This window comes from Cetorhinus maximus, chromosome 15 (assembly GCF_964194155.1).
Source record: "Cetorhinus maximus chromosome 15, sCetMax3.hap1.1, whole genome shotgun sequence".
Lineage (NCBI taxonomy): Eukaryota > Metazoa > Chordata > Chondrichthyes > Lamniformes > Cetorhinidae > Cetorhinus > Cetorhinus maximus.
In genome coordinates, this window is record NC_135893.1 from 68,410,906 (window position 1) to 68,432,645 (window position 21,740).

Consider the following 21,740-nt stretch of genomic DNA (forward strand, 5'->3'; position numbering starts at 1 on the left):
CCAGGTAGAGAATTCCACAGGTTCACTACTCTCTGAGTGGAGAAGTTTCTCCTCATCTCAGTCCTAAATGGTCTACCCCATCCCCTGAGTCTGTAATCTCTTGTTCTAGACTCCCCCAGCCAGAGAAAACATCATCCCTGCATCCAGTCTGTCCATTCCCATCAGAATTTTATACGTTTCAATGAGACCCCCTCTCATTCTCCTAAACTCCAGTGACTACAGGCCTAGTTGGCGCAATCTCTCCTCATACGACAATCCTGCCATCCCAGGAATTAGTCTGGATTCTTGCATTTGTCCTGATGAATGCAAGACAAAAAGCTTTGGCAACATGTCTCTTTCTTCAGCCATAATCAGATTTCTAGAATAAACATAACAGTTGAGAACTTAGTTGATCAGCATTACAAAACACTGGAAAAACTCAGCAAATCTGACAGCATCTGTGGAAATAAAGACAGAGTTAACGTTTTGAGTCCATATGACTCTTCAGAGCTGAAAGGAAATAGAAATGTGATTAAGTATATTTTTTATATTTCACCACATTTCTACTTCCCTTCAGCTCTGAAGAAGTCATACGGACTTGAAACGTTAACTCTGTCTTTATCTCCACAGATGCTGTCAGACCTGCTGAATTTTTCCAGCATTTTTTGTTTTTGTTTCAGATTTCCAACATCTGTAGTATTTTGTTTTTATCACAAAACACTTGTTGGGCGAAATTTTAACTCACTCAAAATCCACCTATTCTGCAGAGTTAACATCGATCACAATGTGACCGATTACAATCTTCACTAATGTTACAAAAATGTGCGTTTTAAAGACACAGTTTCCAATTTTTCTTTCCCTGGCTGGATTTTAAAAAGCCAGCACCCTCTGAAGACAATGGAAACTGCCCAGACTACTACAATATACAGGTTGTATTCTACCAAGTAGGATGAAAAGAAAAGACACTCAACTCCCTGAGGAATATGAAAGAGTCCATCTCCTGTTGGTTTTACACTATCCTGAGACTTTTCAAAAGTTTCTGAAATAAGATATCAAAATGCAATTACTTGTGCTGAAACAATAACTGCAACAGACATGGACTAATAGAATTTCTGAGGAAATACAGCCAGCAGAGTACTTAAAGGAATGCTTACCAAGCAGGAAAGAAAAAAAAAGACAATGCTGTACTGAAACAAGCTGCTGAAGGTGTGCCCTTTCTGTCTCTCCCTTTCTCTCTCCTCACTCCGAAGTATTGTGCCCGGATTTACTAGGTAACCATCCTGAGAAAACTACTGCAAACTGAGATTTTTTGGGAATAAAACATGGAAATCTGTTCCATACAACTGCACCCAGGGAGACAACTGGACAAACCAGCTGCAACATGAAATCATTGCATTGAGGCCAGCCAAAGAACAGCTGACCATATACTCCTTTGATTTATCTTCTTCACAAGCTGTAAAAAATCCTTAAGCTTAAAATCCTAAATCCTTATCCTCTTATTCCGCCATCTGTACTGGTGTGTGTGTGGGCCCAACATGAATGATGATTGTGATTTACCTAGGCCAGGATTTTATATTTGTCAGGCGGGCTCAGCGGGAGTGGGCGGGGTTGGTCGGGAACCCAACGGCCGACCGCAATCGGCTCCGCACCGCGATTTAACACAGGCGGGCTAATTAAGGCCTGCCCAGCATACAATGCAACAGCAGCATCAGCAGAAGGGGTGGGCGGGGGCAGGAGCTCAATGTCCGCCAGGTCCAATGGTGACCCGGTGGCCAATTCAAAAGCAGCTGCGGCAGCCATGCGAAGGTCCCAAGTGACTCCAAGGTCTATGAGTGCCATGAAGCACTTCAGTGCCGAATACAGCAGGTGGGAGGGCAGGTCGGCGGGGCAGTTGGCCTCACGTTTTTCCGGCGAGTGTCTCGCTGCCTTCCTGGAGGAGGTGGCAACACGCTGGGATATACTTGTCCCCAGAGGCGGGAGGAGGAGGCCCCACCACCTCACCAGAAATGCCTGGGAGGAGGTGGCATCCAGGGTCAGCTGCCATGATGTGATGAGGTGCACATGGGTACAGTGTCGTAAGCAGTTCAATGATCTCCTGCAATTGGGAAGGGTGAGTACCGTTGCTGGCATAGGTCACTTAGCACAGCAGTTAGAACCGGCCCTCCCCACCCTTCCCCTGGACCTCAGAGTTCTTAGAGTGCGAGTAGCAAATGTCAATGAAGCAGCATCTGGGCAAATGGGTGAGCCTTGGCTGCTTGGAATGAGTGTCTTGCGGCTCCAGGGTCACGATATCTGCCGAATCCTGCGAGGTGTTCCTCAGGTGGGGTTGGCCAGGCTGCAATGGCATTGCAGGTACAGGGTGAACTAATCAATGCTCCTCTCTCCTTTCAGGAGAAGACATCCCATAGAAATGCAGAAAGGCTGCAGACTGGCGGAGGACTACCCCACTTTCTAATCTTGACCAGATACGAGCAGGAGGCCGTGGAGCTGGAGAGGCGCCATGCGCCTAGGTCAACCGGCCGCAGTGAGGTTGAGGTGCCACAGGGAGGTAAGAGTGCAGTGCACTGAGGTCAGAATGTCTGTCATAGCAACCATTCCATTGCTGTCTCTATATTAATGTCAGCCTTGAACATGGAATCGCCATTGATAATGGAAAGATGAGGGCACCCTGATCCAGGTGCCAGGCATGCACAGTAACAGTGTAATGACTTCAACTAATGACATGTCCTTTTTCTTCTTTTCAGGCTCACCAGAAGCCCGTCGGGGTCAGGAGCCTGAAGGCACGCCGCTAACCCCAGAGGACACAGATTATAGAAATGCACCAGTGTCACACCCTCTCAGCCTGGCAGGCACCAGCACAGATACCCAGCAACTTGGTGGGCATTAGATCCTTGGATCGTATCTCGGTGCACAGTGGTGAAGCCACTTCACACTCGCTTGAGGTGCAGGCGGAGGCAGAGAGTGCCCAAGGCGCCAGCAGTCAGCAGATTGCTGGGGACCAGGAATATGCTCAGCTGGCGGCTGACGATGGGCCTCTGGAGTCATCCCTGAGGCAGCAGACGCTGGAAGTCCAGCAGGGTGTGAGGGAGGATCTGGTGGAGATACATGAGGGAGTGCGTGCCATGGTCTCCATTGTGGAGGAGTCCTTGCAGAGCATGAGCAATGCAATGACCCTCATGGCCGAGTGCACTGCCCCCTCCATGGAGAGAGTGGCAACTCTCATGGAGAGGCTGCTCCAGTAGCTCAATCAGGGGATCCTGGGGATGCGCTTGGACCTGCAAGCCCTCACACCGCCAATGACCTTAGGTGGTCACTGTCAGTGTGGGAGATGGATTGGGCACCCAGTATCCCAGCCCATCCATCAATGGTGAGCAGGGAGGTCCAATGCGACCTGACGTTGGTGTACGAGCTGCTTGTCATCTCTGCAGGGCACTCCGGATGATGGCAGCAGCTCCTCCACCCCTCTGCCAGTGACCGTGGCATCTGATGAGGCTGTGGCAACTGGGGAGATGCCAGCCATGCCACTGGCTGCTCCCTCCCAGGCAGGGCCAGCACAGGCTCCACGGGCCAGAGAACACCCGCCAAGGTCACCAAGGCAAACAGGGCAACAGAGTGAGCAGGCGATCTCCAATGTCAGTGCCAGCGAGGGGGGAGTACCTAGGTGTAGCACCTACAAGTGAAAACTTGAAGCACCTTAAGCACAACATAGGCTTATCACTGGTGATATTTTGTTCCTCCACTTTTAAGTTAATTATTATTAGGTGTAATGGAGAACACCTTTTCATTTAATTTGTTTTATGTATGTCAAGCACCACACCATTAAATGTGTTTGTATTCAACAAGCCTCTGGGTGTTTCATTAGTTCTTCAGGTGCAGGGTATCCCATGATGTTATGAGTGACTTGTTTGTCATTGAACATTATTGAAATGGCACATTGTGCATGTTGTTTACCAAGCAAATGTTCCTGTCAGGTATCGAGTATGGATCCTGCAGCCTTTTTTACCAAGAGGGTGGTGATGGTCTGGAATGCACTGCCTGGGAGGGTGGTGGAGGTGGGTTGCCTCACATCCTTTAAAAATTACCAGGAAGAGCTCTTGGCACGTCATAACATTCAAGGCTATGGGCCAAGTGCTGGTAAATGGGATTAGGTAGGTAGGTCAGGTGTTTCTCACATGTTGGTGCAGACTCGATGGGCCGAAGGGCCTCTTCTGAACTGTGATTCTGATTCTGTGATTCTGTGAATAGTGGGACTCCTGCAGCATTGGCAAAGCATATCCTCTCTGAATTAAAAAAACCCTGTTGTAGTCAGACCTGGAGTGGGAGAATAGGGGTGTCATTTTACCCCTCCTCAAGTGGTCATAACAGTAACGAATATTACCAAACATCATGTAGAAATTACAGCGAGGCCTGACTATTTTGGTTATTAACTAATGAATGGCACAATACTGTTTATTGTATAATATAACAAAGAGGTTAATTTAATTCAAAATAGCTGCAGAAACCTCAGGGCTCATTTGATGTTGGAGATCATTAAAATTGCAATTTGCAGTGTCATATCATTACTATCATATTTATAATTGTAATAATCTCTTGACACACACTCGTGCATTCATGACTTTGCAGGTAATACAATGTGACATGACGCTAAACACTGATGTGAAAAATCTACCTTATCCTTAATGCTTATTTTAGCTAATCTGCACAAATGTTTTCTTCCTTCTGTGTATTTCTTTCCATGTTTAAAATATTTCTTCTTTCCTCTTAGGTTCTTTGGAATAATTCAACTATTGTGGCCCTGGTTTTACATTGTTTCTTCTTCTGTCGGGATAGACTTCCCATGTCTGGAGACGCACGATAAATTTTCTGTTTAAAGAATATAATTACAGGAAATTAAAATACTTAACTAAAAAGAATAGCAGTTAAGGTTTGAGTGGACTTGAAAAAAAATGTTGTTGAATTAAGCAAAACTGTTTCGTCCAACTCTCCTCTGTGATTCAGGAAATAAGGTTAATCTGCTGTCATTAGTAAGCTTGATATTACTTCTTTGAATTTATGGTGTAGTTACCAAACGATTTTGACACAAAGACCTGGGAAAATTCTTATATTTTCTACTTTTCTTGTTTCTAGTAAAGATCAATGAGGTCACCAGACTTTGTTCTAATAACAGGAAATAAAGGATAAAACAATACATAAATGGGACTCAGTGATGAAATAATTCATTAAAAAGTGATTGTTTTCATTCAGTTTTCCATAGTTAACAGTAGTTTTTTGTCATCAGTAGTGAGTGTGGACATTTCTTTTTCTGGGAGGTAAGGGGGAAGCAATTCCACTTTGCTTTTGCTGTTGAACTTGTGCAGCTTAATGTACATTTTAGCCATTGAGGAATACTGTTATGGAACAGTTGATGGTAAATGCTGAGCTACTCAAATCCCAGAGGGAAACTTGAAACAGCTGCCTTAACTGTTTTTACAATTTGTGCTTTTATTTCGAGATGCGTGCCTTGAATTCAGGAGTAATAAGTCCACCAAAGGATTTTTACAAAACTAAATTAAACATTAATAAAAGAAATAATTTTAAGCACACACATTAGGTCTACAAATTACTGTTATGATAACTCTTAGCACCCCTAATTAATCTGATTCCCAGTTACACCCCCGTTAATGCAACAATAAAAACAAAATAGATTTTAACAGACTCAGGCAAAGCACACAATACCCTGGACAGGGATATTCACAGTGAATTCTCTTAGCTTCAGTTCCTATAGGCAGCAACTTGGTACATAGAGGCTGGAGGCTTTTCACACTTGTTAGATCTGAGAATGCCTTCTTCTTACACATAACCTTATCTCCTTTATACAGGTTTCTCCCTTTTTAATGTAAATCCCATTATCCCAATATGTCTTTGCAACTTTACCTTTCTAATAATAAAAATCTTTCATAGTAACAATTTTATCAGTAAGCTTTTGGAAAAATAAACACACTGCTTGGCTTCTTGTGGCTAAGTGTAATATTTTACTCTCTCCTTTGAAATTCAAACTACTCTGGCTTATCTAAAAGTGCAAATTTTCCTATACACCTCACATTCTAAAACGTCAGCCATGTTTACTTATTTAGCATTTCAAACCTAGCTTCTCTTCTGATACATCAAAGCCTTCAGACCAGCTGTCTTTAATTCAATTAAGTCCCATACACATACACACACAGACTATCCAGACCCCACTATTCCTACTTTACAATAAATCTCAATAACATTATGAAAATTATTATATTTTCATGAAAAACACACTGTAATCTCTCCAGTTTAGAATACTTGGGACTAAGTCATTTCTGGATTTTGGATTTTTCTGGATTGTAGAATGATGTTAGAATGCCTCCCTACAAGTGTGTGAACCGGAAAACAAGATAGATATAGATATTTACCTGAAACATAAAACAGTGCTAAAACATTATGAAACAGTCATAAAAATAGTTTTACTTATCCAAATACTCTATCTTCCATGTTTCTGATCCCAAAGTATTGTCTAAAAGGATGCCAATGATGTTGAGGATCTGCTCAAAAAAATCCCAGACAACTTTTGTTTCTGAGCAATAGATCTCCAGAGTGGAGAGGTGACAGTGGACCAGGATTTGGTTTCTTAGCTCAGCCATTTGGCTATTTTGTGTCAAGCTAAAAAATAATCTTCATTTTACCTCCAACTTTGTAAACAAATACCAGATAAAGACAGGCTAGGCTGGATTTTAATCTGCAGGAGCACATGGGTTTGGGAGTGGGTAGGGTCTTGAAACTGGTAAAATTGACACCTCAACAGAAACCCAGCTCCAACCTGTTGTTTTCCAAGTTTCACTGCAGTGCGTTAGACTGTGTGAGCAATCCAAGGGAGAGGTGGGTTTCTACTTACACTCAGTTAGAACGATATTAACAAGGATTTTTCAGTTCAACTTTGCATCTATGGGTTTCCCTGAGCTTCCTGGAACTAACCAGTGAATGTAAGGCAAAAACACAGGGGCAATTAAAGGGCTGAAGTAATGTCAGGGAAAGATGCCAATAAAGGCTCAGTACTCATAATTGCTTTCTTACCTGCTTGTGGGAAAAAGTGTTTGCTTACAAGTAGTGCTGAATGGTTACTTTACTCAATTTAGAGGCTTCTTCAACAATTCGGAGGCTTGGTCTTCAATTTGGTGGTCTTTCAGATCAGGCTGTCTGCTTCTTCTGCTGCCTTAGGTTAGATCTCAGATGAGGAACAATAACCAGCAACAGCACAAGCAGCAGTAGCAGCCTTCTAGTCATTGACCCCTAACCCTACAGGAGAGGGAACCAACAGAGAGATACAGCTCACAGGGTGTCATACCCAGCACACAAGGTCTTACTGGAAGAGGATAAGCTTCCTCAACATGTTGGGATACCAGCGTCTCGGGAGGCTCAGGGTGTTAGTTCAGGTTGTGCAGACATTTGTAGCTGAACCTGGTGACCATGCTTTACCAGTGGCTGTCAAAGTTACCACTGCCCTCACTTCTTTGCCTCTGATCTTCCCAGGACACTGCTGGAGACATTGGCAGGATCTTACAGTCAGCGATTTACAAAGGGTAAGTCAGGTGACTGATGGATTGTTTACCAGGGTCACTAATTATGTTAACTTTGTCTGCAATGGTGTCAGTCAGAATGAGCAGGCATTTGAATTTGTGGCTCTGGCTGCTTCCCACAGGTACAGTGCATCATTGACTGCATGCATGCATATACGTCACTAAGGGTTTCCACCCCATGAATGTGCATCTGGTGTGCAACCACAGAAGGATCTTTATTTAGATGTGTACAATATTCCTGGAAATTATGCTTTCATTCTGTTGCAGTCCACCCTCCCAATCATCTTTGCACCTGGAAGCACCTCCGATTCTCTGTTTCCCCTGGTGTTCTGTGCTCTCTTCTCCTCCAAGGAGGGAAAGAAGAAACCTATGCATTAGAGTAATGGCATGAGTCCAATGGATGGAGAGCATTTCTTGAGGCTGACGAGGCATGACATTGCATAAGGAGTATTAGAGGTGAGTGGATAAATGGAGATGTGAGGTTATGCATAGCCAGGGATGGGACGGGTGCACCTGCAAGATAAGTGGATGTGAGGAGTTATAGGCTCGAGTAGGTTTGAGAAGGCAGAGTGAGTGTGTTGGGTGATATGTACATCAGGATGTAGGTGAATGTGACACTGTTCTCACCTTTCCTGCCCCAGTTATGTCATTGAATTTAGGAGCATGTTCCTGCTGCTGACTTCTTCTGCCACCTCCAACCACATCTTCTTCGTTTCCCCAGCAGCTGGTTTCTTCCCATTGGTAGCGAAGACCCTACAGCTCCTCACAAAGCCTGACAGCACATCCAGGGAGTTGTCCATAAAGTGGGGCACAGCCTTTGACCAGCTACTTTCCATTTCTAACCATCCTTCTCTCCTCTTCCCAAAACTGCTTCAACTTGCATGTTTAGATTTTCCTTTTAAATATTGGAGTTGAGGTTGCATCTCTTGGTCGTCATCATGTCGGCTGACTCCAATTGGACAGCACACCAGGAAACAAAAAGCTAATGAAGTGGCTGCGTTAAAAAGTAACTGAAAGATGTGCTTCATATATTTCTGGATTTCCTACGTGCTATATAGCTTCTGCCCATTCCCAGCCCAGCTGCACATTAAAATCTAGCCCAGAGTTTCAGTGGGGTTGTTAGAACAGGTGCTACACTTCACTCCTCAGCCTAAGGATAAGGAAATAACAAACCCTGACAAGTGTCCAGAGACTCTTGCTGTACGTGTTTGTGTGCGGATATCAAGGGAAGACCACATCGAGCTCTGCTGTGATAGAAGCCTCCCAACAGTCGCTGCCTGAACTCACAAATGAAAAATGGACAAGGTGGTGCACAGTACCCAGCATCGAAAGAATTCTACCTCAGCATGATTCAGCACCTTCAGCAAAGGAGAGAAAACAGCAACACGAAAGCAAAGTGCTGTGGAAATCTGAAATAAAAATAGAATATGCTAGAAGTAGAGAGAAACAAAGTCAAAGTTTCAGGTCAATGAACTTTCACCAGAATTGACAAAAATTAGAGATGTAATAGCTTTTCAGCAAGTAGCACAGCAGGGAAATAGTGGAGGGTTGGGTGGGGGGAGGGGATAAAAGACCAAGGGCCAAGTTTTCAGAACCTGATACAGGCGGGATTTCAAAATCAGGGTGCCACAGGTCATCTCAGGATCCTGATGCCTCTGGGACAGTTTGGAATTTTCAAAGGGCCCGGGAGCAGTTGGGGGGTGGAGGGGTGGGGGGTGGGGGGGGCGGTTACAGGGAACTGGAATGGGAAACCTGCTCTCTACCAATTAACAGCCCATTGAGCTCCTTACGGAGCATGTCCTGTGGAGATTGTGATTTTTAGTGTTTCTTCGGCAGACCCGAACAATCTGGTTCACATTAGTGCCGATCCATCAGGTTCATTGTGGGACGTCAGAAAATTTCGCTGCATTTGGTTAAACCCATTCATCCCTGGACCTACTTGCACCAGTGTGAGCAATGGACCTTCATTTTGCCTGCACGGCCTCTTTAACCTGTATCAATGCTGCTGGCCCTCTGAGGAGCTGCCTGCTTTATTCAGCAAGGCAATGGCAGGCCCCAGTAATGCTGCTGCCTGCCTTTGCTGTGGGTCCAAAGCAGGTAGCTCCTGCCTCCTCACAATGCTTGGTGCCATTAATTGGGCGCTGAGATCACCTCATAGCCAATTAGGGCATTTGAATTTAAAAAGGCTGCATTTGCTGCCGCTGCAGTGCATGCACAGTTATATCGTTTCTCTCTGCAATGACATTGCGAGCGACAGAGATCAGAACTCTACTTATTCTCCCAGCCTCAGTGTGATACTTAACCTCTCCATTTAGTTTCTAATGTTTTTAGGATTTTGAAACCAGTAAGGGCTGTTTTGTTCAGAACATAATACAATACCCATTTTCACCTAGGCAATTTCCTTTAGCTTTATCTTTTTCTGTGGCATGCACCCATTTCAAACAAGCGAGCATGTACATGGAGGCTGGAGGGTTCAAACTCCCTTTAAAATGCAATACAGCAGATTTTCATGTACCTGCTTCTGAAGCTACTGAAACACCTGGGGCAGGATTTTTAGTTCAGCGGGCGCTTGCGATTGGTGGGCCTAAGAGTGGCCGGGGAAGGGACCGCCAGCCGCGATTTCACACTGGCTGGCCAGTTAACGCTAATGTAAGCGCGGGTGCGGGGGAGCGTTCCCTGAAGGCAGAGAGCTGCCTCAGGGAGCTGAAGAGTTTAACAGCAATGAATAAAGATTTGAAAATCTAGAAAAAAATGTCCATGCATCAGAATCAATCACCTGAACATATAGATGAAGAAAATTCTGAGCAAACATTTCTATTTTTAAAAATTAATAACGGAAACCTCATCCTGCAGATTCACCCGTCCGCCAACTGTTAGCTTGGGTGGACCACGAAAAATTTGGAGTCAGTTGGAACTTTAATGGACTTAATTGCCGTCTTAATTGTCAGCGGGCGTGCTTCCAACTTTCGTGCGTGCCTGCCAACCGAGATGTCGCGCGAGTGCAGGATGACATCGAGACATCATCATGGGCTATTTTACACTCGAGCAGGTTGGGCACACGCACGCATTCCGAGCTAAAAATTCTGCCCCTGGGCACAGTCACAAAGATTAAAAATGGGTTGGGAAATTGGCTGGCATGTGATCCTCATCACCCAATTTTTCTCGGTGCTCTGTACCTGGATGATTCAATATGCCCACATTATGAGCACAAAAAATCTGCACAAATTTTTCAAAATTTCAGTGAGAATACTAAATATATAGATTGTGCTTTATCAAAACTCAAATTCTGAGTGGCAGTTTAAATTTGTGTATCTGTTTTCCATTGCTGGCAAGATTCACCTTTAGGTTTTCTGCACAAGCACGGACAAGTGCATATGCGCAGATGGAGGTCGGCAGCCATCTTGCATTTGACAGGAGACACAGTGATTTAAAAATGATGTGGCAAGAGCAATGCAGTTCAGGCATGGAGTCGGGGCCTGAAATTCATCCGAGTGTATGGGTCCCCGACACCACTTTGAAATTCCAGCCCTGGAAGGTCAGCTCTCCAATAGGGTGGAAGGCAGGAGTGATTAAATGAATGATGGTGCAATTAGAATAAATAATGATACAAACAATGGGTCTGGAGGAGGTGGAAATGTCAACAGCATAACCATTATGAACGCCCCTCTTATCAAAAAATGGGAGCAGCAACAATTGATTGGCTTAGAATTGAATTTTCGGAGTCAAACTAAAATCTAATCTACAAATGTGACTGCTTCATCTGCAGAGCCAGGATAATTGAGAAAGCGCACAGTGGACATCAGCTTGGGCCTAACTGAATCGTATCATCCTGAATTTAGGCTAAATGTCAGAGAATTCACTGCAAAACAGCTTTATCCTAGTTGACTCTCACTTAGCCAGATTATGTTACCTTGCACCACACGTACATTCTAATGAGAATGAGGGCCTTAGAATGGAAAGATGGCCACAGCCGAAGGGGTTTTTACTGATTGTCCTTCAACGTGAAAAGAAGGCTGGGAGCCATTTTGCCTAGGCTGAAAATTGCCAGTCCATCAATATTATCCTGGAGACCCCGAGGGTGAATTTTTGCCATGGAAGTGGGAAACAGGAGCCAGATCTGTTCTTGGGTCAAAAACCTGCCTCCGGGGGGAAACTGATAAAAGTTCAGATTTTCACAGGGTTGAGTATATAGAGATGGGTTTCCCGTCACTTAGGTTCAGAGGAGAGTGGGAATGGAGGCGGGTTAGGTGAAGCATGGGACACATTTAGATCCCCACAACAGCCATCACTGAGGTTGCTGGTTGTCTGGAAGGAGAGATCTGCAGTTTGGGCCAAAGTCTTCCACTGCACCAGAGGGAAGTGAGGTATCAGCAGGAAGCCAGAGGACTGGTGCCCAGGGCAGGGCAGACCCTCGTTTCATCGATGCCAACCTGGATTTAATGCTGGGGGCCTTGTGGGAGAGGAGGGAGGTCCTCTTCCCAGAGGGTAGCAGGAAGAGGCTACCTCATGCAGCAGGGGCACCTTTCTGTTCAGTGTCACCTCCCTCTGCCCCTAATTCATCCTCCTTTTATACCTCCTGCTTCTCCCCCATTGAGCTGTCTCCTTTTGGGGCATCACTGTCCGCAAGGTCCATAGCTCTGTGAAGAGGGCCATGTTATGGAGAGTGCAGCAAATCGCCATAATGACCAAGATCCTTGCAGGAGGGTATTACCTGATCAGTCCAGGCACCAGAATCGCATCTTCAGAAGCCCATGGTTTGCTCATTGGTTATCCTGCTGACCAGGCGGCATTGGCTGCATCATCTCTGTGCCTCTGTCCATGGCTCCTATAGACATCCAATAGCCATCTCTTCAAACAATTTCCCTTTCTCCCACGCACCTAGATGGTTGGAGTGAAAATCATAAGCAGCCTGGGCTGACGGAGGATGAAGGAGTCATGGCAATGGCCATGAAATCGAGCGCACGTATGGTGGAAGCTCTTATTGTGGTCACAGACCAGCTGAACATTGAGAGAGTGTAAGATCTCACTGGCTGGTCATTGGGTACCTTGATGGCCACATGGGTGCAATCGATGATGCCTTGCACCTGGGGAATCCTGCAATGGAGGTGAAACCCACTGCCCTCTGTCCCTGTGAGGCCGTGTCCAGCACTAAATGGGTGTGCTGTTCAGGTCTGGCAAAGAGGGCATCAGGGACCAGCGAGATGCAGTGGTGTTTAGCTGTTTTTGAGATGCCACTCAGGTCTGCATTTGAACCTTGGAAGGAGGCATAAGCAAAGAGATTCAAGGCCACAGTAATTTTGATGGCTACTGGGAGGGCATAACAACCAGTGCTATGACATGTGAGGTCTTTGGCAACAAGGTCACAGGTGTCAGTGACCATCTACCTGGAGAGTCGCAATCTCCTGAGGCACTGGTTCTTGGTCATCTCCAGGTAGCTCTGTTTTCAGCAGTTGATCCTGTGTTGAGGCATTGGCCTCCATTACCTTCCTTCCCCCTTTCCTCTCCAATTCCCTCCTGATGCCTGGGGTTCCACCCTTCCTGTGGAGCGTGTTCTCCTTCAGCATCACTGGTCCTAAAATCTGACAGTCCTGTCCCCAGTGCCAGCTAGAGCCTTCCTTCTGAGCAGGTGGGCACCCAAATGTCTTTGGCAGACTGGGGCCCCTGCTCTTCTGCCCACATGATGCCGGTGGGGTGTCAATCCCAATCAATATCCGAGTCCTAAGTGCCCGCTCTCTCTGATACCTGTGCAGCCCCAAGGACATCCCCTTACCATGTGCCCTGTCCTCCTTTGTCCTGCTGACCCTCCTATAGGGCCGGGGTGATACCCAGGGGCAACCTTGACTGGCTCCCCACAGTGTACCCACCTCCCCTCACCTGAGCTTCTGAAATCCATGCACCCTTTTAAATATTCCACCTTCCTCCTTCAACAAACTCTAAACAAGCTTTTCAGCAAATTTAATTGGGAGGACAGTAGAATTCCTGTCCCACCCTTCCCCTGCCCTGAAGATTATTGCTGGTGCGGGGAACGGTACGAATATTTTCGGTCCTCTGATCCCTCCCCCCACCCACCCCTGTCCCATTCCCTCCCTGCCTCAGCTTTCAGCTTTGTGGATGGGAAGGGGCCTGAAAATTCAGCCCCAAGCGTTAAAGATTAATGTACTCGACAGTGCTGCAGGCAACCCAGAAGAAAAGTCAAAGGAGCATTAAGAAAATATGATTTTAAAAATATTCTTACAACATTTTCATTTTCCTGTTTTAAATGTAAAAAGAGTATAGGTAGATGCAGGGTGTGGGGAGGCTGTTTTGCTAGTGCAGATGCCTAGTGGTGGGAGATCATGTGATAAAATCACAAGGAATATGCCCAATCAGAAGTAGCGCTCTACCTATTCCAGTTGGAGCGCACTCAGCAAAGAGGAAATGCTACAGACAAACTGAGAAAGGGAGCATAGCAAAGAGGAACCAATATGGTTGAGAAGGCAGAAAAACCCCATTGAACTCTGCAGCACAAAACTGCTAGCCAGCAGCAGTAATAGTCGTTCTGAAACTGAAATGGTGCTCACACAAAATAATCGTGATCAACGTGCTGTTGGTGTAGTACACTGAGAATTATTCATCAGCCACTAAATTACTTTCAATGTGTGAGGGGTGGGTTGGGGGGTGGTGGTGTTGAGAGGAACAAGGCCACAAAATGGCAGGCTCATAAATTTCTAACGCACCATGTGGATTCTACCTGATGTATTCAGTCTCCTAGGCAGGTGAGTGTATGGATAAAACTTCAAACATGATAAAGGAGTTAATAATTTCTTCCTCTGCTTCCAACTCTCTCCTTACAAAAAAACTAATCTAGTGAGACTCAAGGGCATGAATCCAACATCAGGGCTGTAGTGAAGTGCATATGTTCATTTAGCAATCCTTCACAGCACCTGGTGAGTGATGAATCTGTGACATCTGTGTATTTTTAGCTGAGACTATGGGCGTTAGTCCACCAATGGTCCACTCTGACATTTACTGATATTAAAGAGCATTAATTATTAATGTGCACAATTTTTGTAAAAAACAATTGTTGTAAAGCCCTTGAAAGAACACATGACATGTGAATCATTTACTCATCCCAAATGGATGGGCAGGCAACATATATCTAATGTAAGAACATGAGAAAACAGCAGGTTGCGAATTGGCCATTTGGCCTGCGGAGACCCTGTTTTCCACAAACCATGTACAATTCACACTATCATAGGTTCTGCTCAACATGTTCACTCCTGCAGGGTGATAGTTGCAGGGAATACATCCAAATAAGACTAATAATATCATCCTTTCTCCTCTATCCGTAAGATAATCAAGCGAAACGCTGAAGCATATCTCTATAATATTGCAAATAAAGAACTTGCACTTGTGCACCTTTCACAATCTCAGACCTTCCCAAAGTGCTTTGTAGCCAATGAAGTACAGTCCCCACTGCTTCCAGTGGGGGGCACTTGGATGGACGAGATTTGCCTCCTATCTGTGATGTAAACACGGAAGTGCCGAACTTCTATCATAATTGTCACCTAAATTCACCAAATGGATTTGGCCGGGGGCTAACAATATTCCCTTTGATTCCCATTTATTGTCAAAAGTTACATCAAAACCAAATTTAATGGCATCTGACAAAAAAGGAACATTGACATCATCAAAACACATTCCTGTATTCAACTCACTTTTCAAACAGCCCCTCAGAGGATTTTATGTTTAATATTTAAAATGAAGTAATATGGTGTCAAGCTCAGCAAGAAGGGATCACAACAAAGACAGAAGTTCCAAAGCCTTTTTAAAGTCATTTTCTCTTGTTAAACGTCAAGAAACATGTATTTTCAATGAGGGAAAGTGAATTGAGGACTGCTTGAAGCAACAGTCCAGCTTACAAGCAATGAGTAACTTCATGACGCATATGGCAAGGTTTCAATAGTTGCTTGAAATCCCCAAAATAGCCACCATGCTTAATGCAGTTTAAGCAGTGTCTCTGTCGTTGATGCAAATGGCAACGGGAAATGGTCAGCACCTTTAGCCTGATATAGGTGGCTGTACTGGATAAGTGAAAGGTTGTAAGTGGTGGTGACTGTAATTTTGAACTGTAGGAATGTAGGAAACATGGCAGCCAATTTGCACACAGCAAGATCTCAGAAACAGCAATATGATATGACCACATAATCTGATTTAGTCATGTTGGTTGAGGAATAAATATCAGCCAGTATTCTGGGCAGGGGAGGGGTGGGAGCTCCCCTGCTCTTATTTGTGTAGTTTATGTTCACCTAGTGGGCAGATGAGGCCTCAGTTTTAACATCCCGTCCAAAATAAAGCACCTCTGACAATGCAGCACTCCCTCATACTGCACTGGAATGTCAGCCTGGATTATATGCTGAAATCTCTGGGGTGGGGCTTGAACCCACAACCTTCTATCTGATTGGTGGGAGTGCTATGAACTGCGCCATGGTTGCCACCCAAGTCTATATTTGTTTCCATAACATTAGAATCTACAGTGCATTACAGTGCTCTAGGGATAAAAAAAATCTTAACTTCAGGGTACTGATCAACAAATAAATTAACATCATCCCTTTTCCTTCCTTCTTCACTCTAACTCCCTTTGATGATCTGACCATGAATTATACATCTAGGAGTATGGCACATGCTGAGAGAGCTTGGAAAGAGACCATATTCCAATAAGGGCATGGTTCAATATGACTTGAAGAAAATAGAAATTAATTTGGAATTCATCCAAAATATACATACAAAGTGCTGTTTACAGTTTAAATCATTTTATCAATAAATTTTACTTGTGGGATATGAGAATTGAAGTTCAATGCTTGCACATCCCTGGAGCTGTGGCAAATTGACCTGGAGAAGGTATCATGACTTGTACTAAATTGGGCTCTGGTCCATCAGACAGCTGTCAAAAATAAACTCCATGAGACAAAGAGTCATAGAGGTCTACAGCACAGAAAAAGGCCCATTGGCCCATCGAATCTTCGCCAGTCAAACAAGTACCTAACTATTCTAATCCCATTTTCCAGCACTAGGCCCATAGCCTTGTATGCCATGGCATCGCAAGTGCACATCCAAATACTTCTTAAATGTGTAGAGGGTATCTGTCTCTACCACCCTTTCAGGCAGTGAGTTCCAGATTCCCAACACCCTCTGGGTGAAAAAATTCTTCCTCACATCCCCTCTAAACCTCCTGCCCCTTACCTTAAATCTATGCCCGCTGGTTATTGATCCTTCTACCAAGGGGAAAAGTTCCTTCCTGTCTACCCTATCTATGCCCCTCATAATTTTATACACCTCAATCATGTCCCCCCTCAATTTCATCTGCTCCAGGGAAAATAACCCCAGTATATCCAATCTCCTCATAACTAAAACTCTCCAGCTCAGACAACATCCTGGTAAATCTTCTCTGCACTCTCTCTAGTGCAATCACATCCTTCCTATAAAGCAGATTCCAGAACTGCACGCAATACTCTAGCTGTCGCCTAATCAGCATTTTATACAGCTCCAGCATAACCTCCCTGCTCTTATATTCTATGCCTCGGCTAATAAAGGCAAGTATCCCAAATGCCTTCTTAACCACCTTATCTACCTGTCCCGCTACCTTAAGGGAACGGTGGACATGCACACCAAGGTCCCTCTGATCCTGGTGGCATCATAAACATAGTGGACATTCATCTCCTTATTTTGTTCAATTCACTTCTCCTAAACCAGGCAACTTGTGACAAAATACACCTTCAAACAATCTGCGAGATTATTGTTAGCATTCAGCCTTTCCTTCCATGTTACACTATGCTTGTTACACTAGCCATCAAAGTTAAACTTTAATCACTCATGGCTGATGTCATTACTCTTGCTTATTTCCTTGCACAAGTATTTCTCGTATTTAGCACTCAACACTAAAAGCAAATTCAGGATGATGGACTGGAAACCCATAATGCTTTGTTTGACACACTGCAAACTTAAAATATATCTACTCTTCCCCTGTGTTAGGAGCGAGTGTGTGATTCTCAGCTTCTGATGATGACAGTTTGGGAAAGGACATGGGAATTGAGTTCTTTAACGAAACCTGTGTGATATATATTAAAGAGAAAGAAATTTCCACAATTAATCTCGTTCTAATGGGGTTTATTGTGTTCCTATATTCAGTCACATCAGTTTGGGGTACCTTTGGGATCAGAACACACCCAGAGAAAATGTGTAACTCTGCTTTGTCTTGTCAAAGCTAACATGTTTATAATTATAATCTTGCAGGCATGTGCTGCTTGCAAATCATTTCATCCGATAGGGAAAATCTGGTAATGAAATCTACAACTTCTCATTTTGAAGCAAAGGCATTATGGAGCTGGTGATCCAGCTGTCAGTAAATTTTCCATTCAATTTCCACAACATAGAAAATAGGATTTTCAACAAGGTCTGTTTTAGCCAATGTTAAACCAATTTGATTTTTATACCCCATGTTTCTTTGGATAAAAGCAGTTTTTTTAAAACAATTCCCAAACTAGCAATTTAGCCAATTGTCAGGAGTGCAATAAATATTACAATTGTATTGATTTTCTGCCTCTGCTGCAGTTTTACTCAAAAGGTGAAATTTGGGAATATCCCCCTTTATCCTTCCATTGTAAGTAACTATAACAGCCAAGTAATAACTCGTGTGTGATTGACTAGGGTCCAACAGTATCATCTCTGAAGACGGGGAAGAATCACTGATAGGGATACAATGGAAAAAAGCTTTGCTTAACTAGCATTAAAAATAATCTGAGTGAAACTAAAGAAAAAAACAATTAATTATAGATCAATCATATTTACATAGGTTGAGGAATAACCGACTTTTTTTCAATGCATAAGGTTATTAAATGGTCACAGTTGAAAAATTGTAATGTATGAAGCATTAAAACATTATTAAACATTGGAGAGATTGTGCAGGAGGGAGGGCTTTAGATTCTTGGGATATTGGGATTGGTTCTGGGGAGGTGGAACTGTACAGACTGGTATGCATATCTCCATTTCATATATTTAAGACAAACAAAGCCAGGACCAATTTCCTCGCAAGTGCATTGCTAGTGCTGTGGGAGAGTTTAAGTTAATTTGTCAGGGGATGGGAACCAGGCTGTAGCATTAAAAATAAGGTGAACAAAGGATTAGGAGGGACATAGCGCTGGAGTAAGGAATTACACTAAGACAGAATACAGTAAGATTTAATTTAGGTTTTCCAGTACATGTATGTAAACACATGAAACATTGTAAATAAGACTGATGAGCTTCAGGCACTAATAGGCACATAGGAATATGATGTAGTGATGACAACAGAGAACTGGCTCAAAATAAGGCTGCACTGCGTTCTAGATATTCCTGCATACAAAGTGTTTAAGAAAGATAGGGAAGGAAAGAAAGGAGCAGGGGTGGCAGTATTGATTAATGAGAATATTGCAGGGCCAGAGAGAGAGGATGTTCTAGAGGGGTCAAGGACAGAATCTATTGGGTTCAAGTTAAGATACAATAGAGGTGCCATTACAATACTATGTATTCTACAGGCCACCAACCACTGGAAAAGATATAGATGAGCAAATTTGAAGGGAAGTTACAGAAAGGTGAAAAAACTACAGAGCAGTGACAACGGGGACTTCAATTCTCATCATATAAACTGGGATAGCAATAGTATAAAGGGCAGAGAGGGAGAAAAGTTTCTGAAGTATGTTCAGCAGAATTTTCCTCACCAGCATGTTTCAGACTCGCTGAGGAAAGAGATACTGCTGGGTTTGGTTCTGGAGAATGAAGTAGGCTAAGTGGATAAAGTGTCAATTAGGGAACAGTGATTCATAAGATTTAGATTAGCTAGGAAAAAGGACAAGGAACAGTCTAGAGTAAAAATACTTCATTGGAGGAGGGCCAATTTCAATGGGTTGAGAACAGACCTGTCCCCAGTAAACTGGATGAAAGATTGGCAGGTAAAACTGTAACTTAACAATGGGCTGCCTTTAAAAAGATGGTAGTTCAGATACAGTCAAGGTGCATTCCCACGATTGGGAAAGGTGGGAGAAAGAAAACCAGAGTTCCCTGGATGACAAGAGACAGAAAGTAAGATGAAGCAAGGAAAAAGTGCATAGCACAAATCTCCAGCTGATAATACATGTAAGAAACAGGCTGAATATGGAAAATTTAGGGGCGATGTACACAAGGAACTAAGAAAGGCAAAGAGAGAGTATGAGAAGAGAATGACAACTAATGTAAAAGAGATCCAAAGGTCTTCTATAGGCATATAAATAGTAAAAGGATCGTAAGGAGAGGAGTGGGGCCGATTCGGGACCAAAAAGGGGATTTATGCAAGGAGGCAGTGGGTATGGCTGAGGTGCTAAATGAATAATTTGCATCTGTCTTTACCAAGGAAGAAAATGTTGCCAAAGTCATAATGAAAGAGGAGCTGGTTGAGACACCAGATGGAGTAAAAATTGATAAAGAGAAGGTATTAGAAAGGCTGATTGTACTTAAAGTTGATACATCTTCAGGACCAGGTGAGATGCATCCGAGGATGCTGAGGGAACTAAGGGTGGAAATTGAAGGAAATCCTCGCCAATCCTTCTTAGGTGTGGGGGTGGAGTGCCAGAAGACTGGAAAATTACAAACACCGTTGTCCAAAAAAATAGTATAAGGATAAACCCAGCAACTACAGGTTGTTAAATGTCATACAGCCACTTGTTGAAGGAAGAGATTAGAAGTCAATCTTTACTCAGTTTTAGATATGTTCACAAAGTAGACAGTACAAATGCATAACTCCTAACTCTTCAACCCACCACCAGTGTTAATAAGTATCTCTTTATACTCTTTTTGAGTAAATGATAAATAAATAAACAAAGTAACTAAGTAAAAATCCTTGAAGGGGTACTGTAAATAAAACAAAAACTACAAAGGGAACTTATGAAATTAAAATAACATTCCCGGGGCTGATGATGCGCTCCAGCCCCTGTGGTGCCCACCGGTGGCGGAAGGTCTTGAGCATACCAGCAGACACCATGTGCTTCCTCTCCAGCAACACTTGGGTGCAGATATAACCACGGGAGAGAGGCAGGCAGTTGGGATGAACGACCCTCTCAACCGCCCACTGTCACTTTTGCCAGGCCCAGGAGCAGGCGAACAAGGAGGTCTTCCATCTGCCTGCCGCCCTCTGTACCGGGTGGCCAAAGATCAGGAGTGTGGGGTTGAAGTGCAAACGAAACTCAAAGAGTAGCTCCCTCAAATAATTGAAAAGGGGTTGCAACCTCTCACAACCTACGTAAGCATGGAGCACAGACTCCTCAAGGCTGCAGAAAATAAAGATGGTCTAGGAATCCGTGAATCATCTTAACCTTCAATTACATGGGTCTGCCGCGTGCAAAACCTTTCACGTCAAATCCGTGATGGAAAAGGGGAGGACCCCCATGTAGAGAGCCTACCTCGGGAGCCCCTGCCTCCTTCAGACGGCAGGATGGAGCGTCACAGCTTGTCCGAATGGCTGACCAGGGCAAGGATGTGGAGAGTGCACAGCAGCAGCCTGTACAGGAAACCCCTTAGCACGGAGTGAAATGGCACAGAGGGAATTTCCATGAGTTGGCTCAAATTGTGGGGCTAGGGTTCCTTAGGGAGGTTTCAGGGCCCAGGGCCAATGTGAAATTCCGCCCAAACAGGGGTCAGTTTGGATGGGAGTCCAACGCACGCTTGTGCCATCTCGACACCACGAGTGCAGTCAGGACTGAGCACCACATTTTTGAGACTCTGAGTGGCTTTGGCTGCAAGCTGGACATCTAGGGACGCATGTTGCACAGTTAAAAGTGTTTCTTTACACTCGTTAATAAATCAACTAAGCAAATAAACTAACCAACTAATGAACCATCGCTTAAAGGGATACTATAACAAACAAAAACTATAAAGGAACCTGAACAAATTAAAATAACGTTCCCATGGGCTGGTGAGGCATTCCAGCCTCTGTGGCTCCCACTGGTTGCTGAAGCCCTCAAACATACCAGTAGACACTGTGCACTCCCTCTCCAGGGACATCCAGACGCAGACGTAACTGCGGAAGAGGGTAGGCATTTGGGTCTCACAACCCCCTCAACAGCCCACCAGGCCCAGGAGCAGGCTACCAAGGAGGCCCTCTGCCGTGGCCGCCCCCTTCTGCATTGGGTGGTC